We start from the raw sequence: 9,337 nt of genomic DNA on the forward strand, positions 1-9,337 counted from the left end.
GGCAGTTGATACTGCAAATTTTGACAGAATCTCTCATGCTGAATCGGCGAAGGAGGCATCGGATATTCTTGTCAAATATTATGAAGGAGGTGAAAAGTTAAGGTTGTCAAGTTGCAGACCTTACATCGACAATATGAACAGTTGTCGATGTGAGAAGACGAAAAGGTTGTAGAGTATGTGTCGAAGGTGCATAAACTCGTCCATCTCACACCATATGGAGAATTAGTTCATTTTGCTTTACTAGCAGGTGTTGAACCAATCAACTATAGCGAGGCTTGAAAGATTCAACAATGGAAGTTACCTATGGTCGAAGAGTTACAAGAAATTAAGAGAAATAACACATGGGAGTTAGTCGAATTGCCAACACATAAAAAAGCTATCGACGTAAAATAGGTGTTCAAAATGAAACACAATACTAATGGGTCGATAGAAGGACATAAAGCAAGATTAGTAGCTCGAGGATTTCTTCAAAGACCAGGGCTCGACTACTCTGAATTATTTTCTCCAGTAGCAAGATTGGAGATTGTTCGACTAGTGGTAACATTGGCATGCAATCAAGGCTGGTCGACATTTCACTTAGATTAGAAGTCAAAATTTCTAAATGGTCCTTTAGACGAAGAGGTCTAGGTCACATAACCTATTGGTTTTGTGATTCATAAGGAAGCAAGTAAAGTATATAAGTTGCACAAAGCACTCTATGGTCTCAAGCAGGCACCTAGGGCATGGAACAAGAATATTGACTCATACTTAGTCGAATTAGGATTTGTCAAATGCAAATCTGAGTATGGTGTCTGTGTTTAGGTTATGGCACAAAATATAAAACTCATTTGCTTATATGTCGATGACTTGATGGTAGCTGGAAATAGATTGGAGAACTTGTCGAAGTTCAAAGAGCTGATTATGAAGGAATTTGAAATGTCAGATATGGGAAAATTGTCTTATTTCCTAGGCATGGAATTTCAAATGTCGAAGCAAGGTATGGTGCTACATCAAAAGAAGTATGTCAAAGAGATACTTAAGAGATTCATAATGGATGATTCAAATCATGCACCCTCACCTGTCGAAACAAACTTGAAGTTGGAGAAGCATGGAGAGAAAGACAAAGTTGATGTAACTTTGCTCAAGTAAATTATTGGATATCTGAGATATGTGTTCCACAATTGACCTGATATAGGTTTCGCAGTCAGATTAGTGAACAAATACATGAGTGAACCAAGAGTATCACATATGAGAGCTGCAAAAAGAATTCTAAGATACCTAAAAGGATCGATAGGCTATGGAATTCTATTTCGACGAGACTCTGAAGGAGAAGAAGCAACAATTATGTGATTTTCATATGTTGATTGGGATGGAGATAAGGAAGATCGAAGAAGCACAACTAAATATTTCTTTCAAGTATTTGGTGCCCCAATTTCATGGTGCTCAAAGAAACAACCTGTGGTGGCATTATCATCGTGTGAAGCTAAATATATAGCTGGATCCTATGTTGCATGTCAAGCAATTTGGATCAGATCAGTATTGAAGAAATGTAGGTCGAAGTGAGGAAACCTCTAGTGTTGCAAATAGACAACAAGGTAGCCATAAATCTGGCAAAGAATCCAGTTCTCCACGGAAGGAGTAAACATATCGAAGCTAGATTTCACTTTCTGAGGGAAAAGGTAAATCGAGGTGAACTTGAAGTTAGGCATTGCTCGAGTGAAGCACAGTTGGCCGACATTTTCACCAAAGGACTGGAAATCGACAATTCCTAAATTTGAGAAAGAAATTAGGAATAGTTCAGATTGACTATTTTTATAGTTGTCGAAAACTTGGATATTTATAGGGGGTATATTGAGATATTATTGAGATATTATTGAGATATTATTAGGATTGATATTATTAATGTAATATCAAATATAATCTAATATAATAATATCAAATATAAATAGTCATAGTCCGTATCGTTATTTGTACAATTCAGTTCAATAATATAATCCTTATTTTCTTTATTATCTCTATTCTCTCCTCACTTAAAGTGTCTCACACACTAACATTTTTTACCTTTGATTTTTTTTTAAAAGTGTTCCAATTTTTTTTTTACCTTTTGATATATTTTTCTTTATCTCTCATATTAATATTTCTCTCACATTTTATTCTATCTTCAAAATGTATTAAAAGTTTCAGAGTTAGAAAACAGTAAAGGTAGGAATTCTTTTCCCGAGTTAGGCTCTGTTTGGTAAAACTAGCTGGTAGCTGATAGCTGGTAGCTTATAGCTGATAGCTGGTAGTTGATAGCTGATAGCTGGTAGCTTTTAGCTGGTGACTGATAGCTGATAAGCTAATATGAGTGTTTGGTAAATTAGCTATTTCATTAGCTGATAAATACAAAATGACATAAATGATCATTTTAATTAATAAGGGTAATAATATTTTGTTAAAATAATAAGGGTATAAATGGAAAAAAAAAAAGTCACAAGCTAAAAGCTACAAGCTCAAAAGCTACTTCAAATAGCTTTTGAAAAAAAAAGCTAAAAGCTAGTAAAAAAGCTACAAGCTAAAAGCTAAAATAGTGTTACCAAACAGAGCTTTTTCATTAATGTGAGCTGAAAAGCTAAAAGCTAAAAGCTCTTTTTTGGGTGTTACCAAACAGACTCTTAGTAAAGTTTTGGCTTTTTCTTTTTTCAAATCCTATTGTATAATTGTTTTTATGCAATATATATGGAATATTGGTATGGTTGCCACGTCCTTTTTTTATTTTTTTATGGATTTTTGTAGAACAAGTTTAAACGAGAGGGAATGCTCATTGGCTTGCGCTAATCTACTATGATATTGAGCTATTGTAAATTTTTTATATTTTATTTGTATCTGATGGGTTTTCTACACATTTTAAATTTCATTAATTTTTACTTATAAAAAATAAAAATATCACTTAAACATTAATTTACGCGGTCACAAATACGGTTAATAATGTTTTTTAAAAATTTAAGATATATTAATTCATAATAAAAATATATTAAATTAAAAAATAAAAAATATTTTATAACAAATATAATACTATGTTATTAATGAATTTCATCACTTTTTTGAAAAATAAAGTTATTTTTTGGCTAAATTACAGTTTTGGTCCCCCTGTTTTGATATTTTCACGGTTTTAGTACCCCATTTTCTTTTTAAATGTACGGATCATGCACTGTTCATGAACAAAATTGGGATGGGGGACCAAAATTGTTTAAAAAGAAAATGAGGGGACTAAAACCGTGAGAATACCAAAATAGAGGGACCAAAACTGTAATTTAGTCTTATTTTTTTAATCAAAAATAGTTATTACAACCTATTCCTAAGGATCCAAAAAACTCAAAACCACCCAATCCACCTAATTAATACTAAATGTATTCATATCTATGTGTGCTAAGGAGTTCTATTGAGTGTGCATCGAATAACAATGGGGTCCCTAATATTGTCCATAAGTTTGTGATCAATACTAGTTTGAGCATGGAATTTCTTGCCCTCTAGATCTCATGTATCATTTATGCTATAACAATCTTTAGAATTTTTCTTTTCCATCCTTTTTCTTTAGTTTGATGATTGATCCATATGCTTTTCTTGTTAGGTAAAATAATATATTTATCCAAGTTCCATACCAGGTTGTACGGAGAAAATAGAATTTGAGTATTATTATAAATAGAGATATTTGAGATTTAGGTAGTTGTGTGTCTAAAGGGAGTTTTCTATTTTTCAGATCAAAAATAATTTGTTGAGAGGGTTTTATATTTGGTCCGAAAAAACAAAAAAAATCTAAAAATTCCAAAAATTAATTTTAGGATATGAATTAATTTATATATTATAAATTTGATAAAATTTATGAGTAATAAATAATAATAATTATATATTTTGATATAATTTATTAGTTATGAATAATAATTATTATATATTTCTATTCAGATTCATATTTTAAAATTTAAAATAATTTTAATTAAAAAATTAAAATAATTTCACTTACAAAATGAGTTATAATTTTTTATTTATATATTTATATATTTATAATAATCATTATGTATTTACAAAAAAAATTAAAAAAATGAGTGTTTTAATTTATATATTTATATAATAATTATAATAATTATTATATATTTATAAAAATTATTATATATTTATATATTTATATAATAATTATTATATATTAATTATAAATATATTTATATATTTATATAATAATTATAAAAATTAAAAAAATGAGTGTTTTAATTTATAATAATTATTATATATTTATATATTTATATATTAATTATTATATATTTATATATTTCACTTACAAAATTAATAATTATTATATATTTATATATTTCTATTCTGATTCATAATTAAAAATGAGATAATTTTTTATTTAGTTTAAAAAAATTAAAAAAAGATTTTGTCTTAATTTTATTTAATGAATAAATTTTATATTTAATTCTATATAATTCAAAATTTACTTATGGAATTAAAATGTTTTTGATTTATATAAGTTAGTAAAATAATTTTTAACTTTAAAATAGTTTAGGATGTTTTGATTCACCTTGATTTTATTGATTCACCTTCATTTTATTGATTCACCTTGATTTTATACCTATTAATTGTATTGATTCACCTTGATTTTAATTTTTTTAATAATTATTAATTATTTTGGAAGTGTATATCCGAAACATTCCAAGACCAATTTGGTCTTGGAATATTTCGGAAGTTCATTTCCGAATTCCTCCAAGGGGGTGCGTTCGGAAATGAACTTCCGAAACACCACATTTTCTGAAAAGTAACTTTATTTCGGAGATGCATCTCCGAAATCAATATTTTATATTAAAAAAAACACGTTTTCGGAGATACATTTCCGAAAACACCTTTTTTAATAAAAAAAAGTACCTTTTCGGAAATGAACTTCCGAAACAAGGGGTAGTGTGGTAAATTCACCAGAGGTGGGCAAGAAAGTTAGGAGGTGGGTGAAGAAATTTTCTTTATATTTTTCCATTCTAAAATTGTTTATTGAGAGGGTTTGCAGTTTTTCATTCAAAAATTGTAATTGAGAAAGGTGTGTAATTTATCCGTCCAAAAATAGGAGTTTAGAGAGAGTTTGCAATTTTTCGTTTAAAATTACAATGGAGAGGGTTTGCAATTTTCTACTTAAAAATTGCATTTTGGAGGGTTTATACTTTTTTCCTTAAAAATTGCAATTATATGAAAGAGTTTGTAATTTTGTCATTGTAAAATTAGAAGTTGAATTATAAATTTTAAACTTTTTTTGCTTCTTTTCTTCTTTTATGGATATGCTTCCGAGATCGTAATATTTTTTTTTGTTTATTTTACCTTTAATAGGAATCAAAGTCTAGTTCTGATAGAGGGAGGAAGTAAGACAAAAATATTGAAAAGTAATAGTTTTATAAATGTAGCTAATCATTATAATTATAATGATAGCTTTCAAGATGAATTTGAAGACAAAGTGAAGATATGTGAGACTTTGGATAAAGGGAGGATTGGTTGGGTTAAATAGTATATTTATCCGAGTCCCACATCGGGGTAGTACGAAGAAAATAGAATTTGAGTATTATTATAAATAGAGATAGTTAGTTTGAGATTTCTACTCAACAACAAAATGTAGTTTTTTTTTTTTGTGTAATGGGAATTTGGTTAGTTGTGTGTCTAGAGATGGTTTTCTATTTTTCCGTTCAAAAATAGTTTATTGAGAGGGTTTGCAAGTTTTTCGTTCAAAAATTGTAGTTCAGAGAGGATTTGCAGTTTTTCCGTCCAAAAATTGCGATTGAGAGAGAGTTTTCAATTTTTCCGTTTAAAAGTTGCAATTGAGAATGGGTTTGCAATCTTCACCTTAAAAACTTCCCTTAGAAATTGCAATTATACGAGAGGGTTTGCAATTTTGTCATTGTAAAATTAGAAGTGGAATTATAATATTTGAATATTTTTTGCTTCTTTTCCTCTTTTAGGGATAAGCTTCCGCGAGCGTAAAAATTTGTTTTTTTTATTATTTACCCAACATTCCTATCCCCATTCCTTCGGACTCCTTTGGTAGCCTATCCACTATAAAATCCCTCTCCAAATGCCTTTATTAATGTTGTAGTTGAAGAACAAATGATCTAGGCTTTTATTTTCCTCGTAGAACACAATTTCCTGTCAGTATTAATGCCAATTTTCTCCAATCTATCCTTGGTATTCAATCTGCCCATTAATCCCATCCATAAAGTATACATAGCTCTTGGTCTAGAATGATTTCCATTGATCATTTTCTTCCAGCTTACATGTTGTTTATCCCCCTCGGACATTTGTACATTTTTGTAGTTTTGTACTTGCTTGTTTGCACCACATCATTCCAATGATTCATTTGACTTAATTTATCCCTGCACTTCAAAATTCTCTTTAGCAACCAAGAGATAGTCTTGTTAGGTTGCCAAGCCATCACCTCATGTCCTTAAAGGTAGTTGGTATTAACTCATTTTACCCAAAGTTTATCCACTTTAGCTTAGAGATTTCGCAGAAGTTTTCCTATAGTAGCCAAGTTCCACTCCACCAACAATGTGATATTTAATCCACCTGCTACCTTAGGATTACAAATAATGTCCCAGGCAATATGAGATTTCCTGCTAATCTCCTCAGTGTTACTCCAAAGAAAACTCTAAAATATGTATTCAATGTTTTTCAAGACACACTTAAGTATAACGATGATTTGCATCCAATATGCAGTCAGTGCAAATAAGACACTGCAGATAAGTTGTTGTCTACCTGCATAACTCAAAATTTTAGTTGTTCAATATCTAACCTTATCAACAATTTTATCTATCAAAGGTCGACATTGTTGAACACTAATTTTCCTGCTAGACAAAGGAACTCCAAGGTACTTGAAAGGGAGATTTCCAGCCTTAAAACATGTAATCTCCAACAACTTTTGTTAAAGAGTTTCATGGACACCTTCAAAATATACCATGCATTTTGCAGGGTTAGCTATTAAACTTGTTAAAGAGTTTCATCATTAGAGTAACTGATCATTTATCTCTTGTGAACAATATTAGATCTTCAGCAATGAAGATGTTAGTTATGCCAATTTCATCACTTTATTAATTATAAAATATATATTATTAACCATTTATTTTATTTATAATTTATTAATCAATTTTATTATTTTATTAACTAAAAAAATTCAGACATTAAATTACAAATCTGATTAACCAACTTTATATTCACTACTTAAAATTAAATTTTTATGTCCGTTAATTATAACCAGATAATAAGTTGTATTAATGATCATTTTATACATTATTAATCAAATTTAATTAACCACATATACTTTTTTATGTCAATGTATTTAAGAACTAAACTATGATATGTATTAACATGTAGTTTATATTAAATAAACAATTTTATTTTATGATTTAATATTATCTTTTAATGTTCGTACATATATATACTAACCAAACCGTCAATTGTACTAACTAATTTTTTATATATCATTAACCAAAGTAATTATGTAGAAAGACAAAAATTTAAAAATATTGAAAAAGTCAAAACTAATATATATATATATATATATATATATATATATATATATATATATATATATATATATATATATATATATATATATATATATTGTTTATTGTATTTATAAATAGTAATATACAATATAAATGTCAAAATTAGTGTCAAAATAACATTCTTATAAAAAAATGTAGCAATGAAATTTGTAGGAGAATTAGAAAGCATTGGATGAATGGATATGCTTTTAATTGCAGTCAATTCTCATATGCTCTTAAGTTTTAACCAATTTATTAAAAATATGTGCATTCAGTTTTTTAATAAAAAAATTATAAAAAAAAGGCAAACTACAGATACAAACATGGCTGTTGATGGAGAAGGGAATATGGGCGCCATTATTCAAAAGGAAAATTAAGCGATCGATGCGGAAATCACTTGACAGCAAAAATGCTACCAAAACCCTCATGGCTGGGAAAGCCCAACCCATCGTCAAACTCTTATAGTGCCACGAATAATGAATTTTAGATAGATTAGGATTTACACATACTATGCAAGGATTAGGGAAAGAATGAGACAGAGAGAGAAAGAAAAATAGCGGTGGTGATAGAACTCACATAGGGTACCAAATGAATGACATTGTGAAAATCCTAACAGAGTTTAAATTAGGGGTGTGCATGGATCATAAACCAAATCAAATTGAATCATATATATGGTTTGGTTTGGATCTTAAAACTATTTCTATAAAACCAATTTAGTTTTTAAAAATCGGTTTATATGTGGATTGGTTCAGTTTTAAACCAGTTTCTCACAAAAAAAACCAGTTTAAAAAAAATACTATTTTAAACCGGTTACTTTTGAAACCAGTTTTTTAATTTCTTAAAAAAAACCATTTTTTTAAGATCATCACCATTCCAAATTTTGATCTTCTTTTTTGTATCTCCAATAAATCTCATCCTCATCAACGTGTATTTTAATTTCTAAAGCATCCTTAATCAAATGAGATACACATACCACTGTCTAGAACTTATGGAAAAACAAAATGCAAATATAAAGTCAAAATTGAATATGAGCATGGTATTAAATAATGGTCATGATCTTAATCTGAGCTACAACAAAACGGTTTTTATTGTCAAAATCTGCCATTATCTGCAACTTCAAGGATCGAGATGCGACCAGAACCACAACTGCAACCTCTATTAAAGACCCTGGATATGTTTTTTTTGTTTAGACACATGTAGCTTATGAGGAAGCAAGATTGAATTTACTGTGACGAGAGGAGCAAGAAGGAAAACATGGTTTCCACTTTCTCAATCTCATAAGGATCTACACTGCATCGGTTTTTTGAAAGAAGAAATAAAATAAAATGAAGATTTGAAGAGGATTAGGGTTCCGTGATAGAACAATCTGAGCAAACGAGGTTTTCCGAAAGAAAGAGAAATGAGAATATTCATGTACCGGGTACTCAATAGAATCCATTCATGTATGAATGGGCCACCGGTTTTTTATCCTTTCATTATTGGGCCACCGGTTTTCAAATTTAAAATTGGACTGGATTTTAAAAAATGGATCAATTTGGATAAGAATTTGGTTCATGGTTATTGGTTTTTTTGCACACCCCTAGTTTGAATCGGGTGACATTGATTACATTAAAAGGGCTCATAACCATCAAACTCACATATTGGTCCAATTAGCAGTTACCCAAAAAATCAATAATAAACTTGCTAATCCAAATATTGCTGCAAACAAAACCTTTAAGACTATTTTCTATTAATATAATGGATTCTTTGCTTAAAAAAACATCAACTTTATACTTTTTTATATAATTTAATATATATCATCAGAGCAT

The sequence above is a fragment of the Vicia villosa genome, linkage group LG3 (genome assembly GCF_029867415.1).
Source record: "Vicia villosa cultivar HV-30 ecotype Madison, WI linkage group LG3, Vvil1.0, whole genome shotgun sequence".
NCBI classification, from domain to species: domain Eukaryota; kingdom Viridiplantae; phylum Streptophyta; class Magnoliopsida; order Fabales; family Fabaceae; genus Vicia; species Vicia villosa.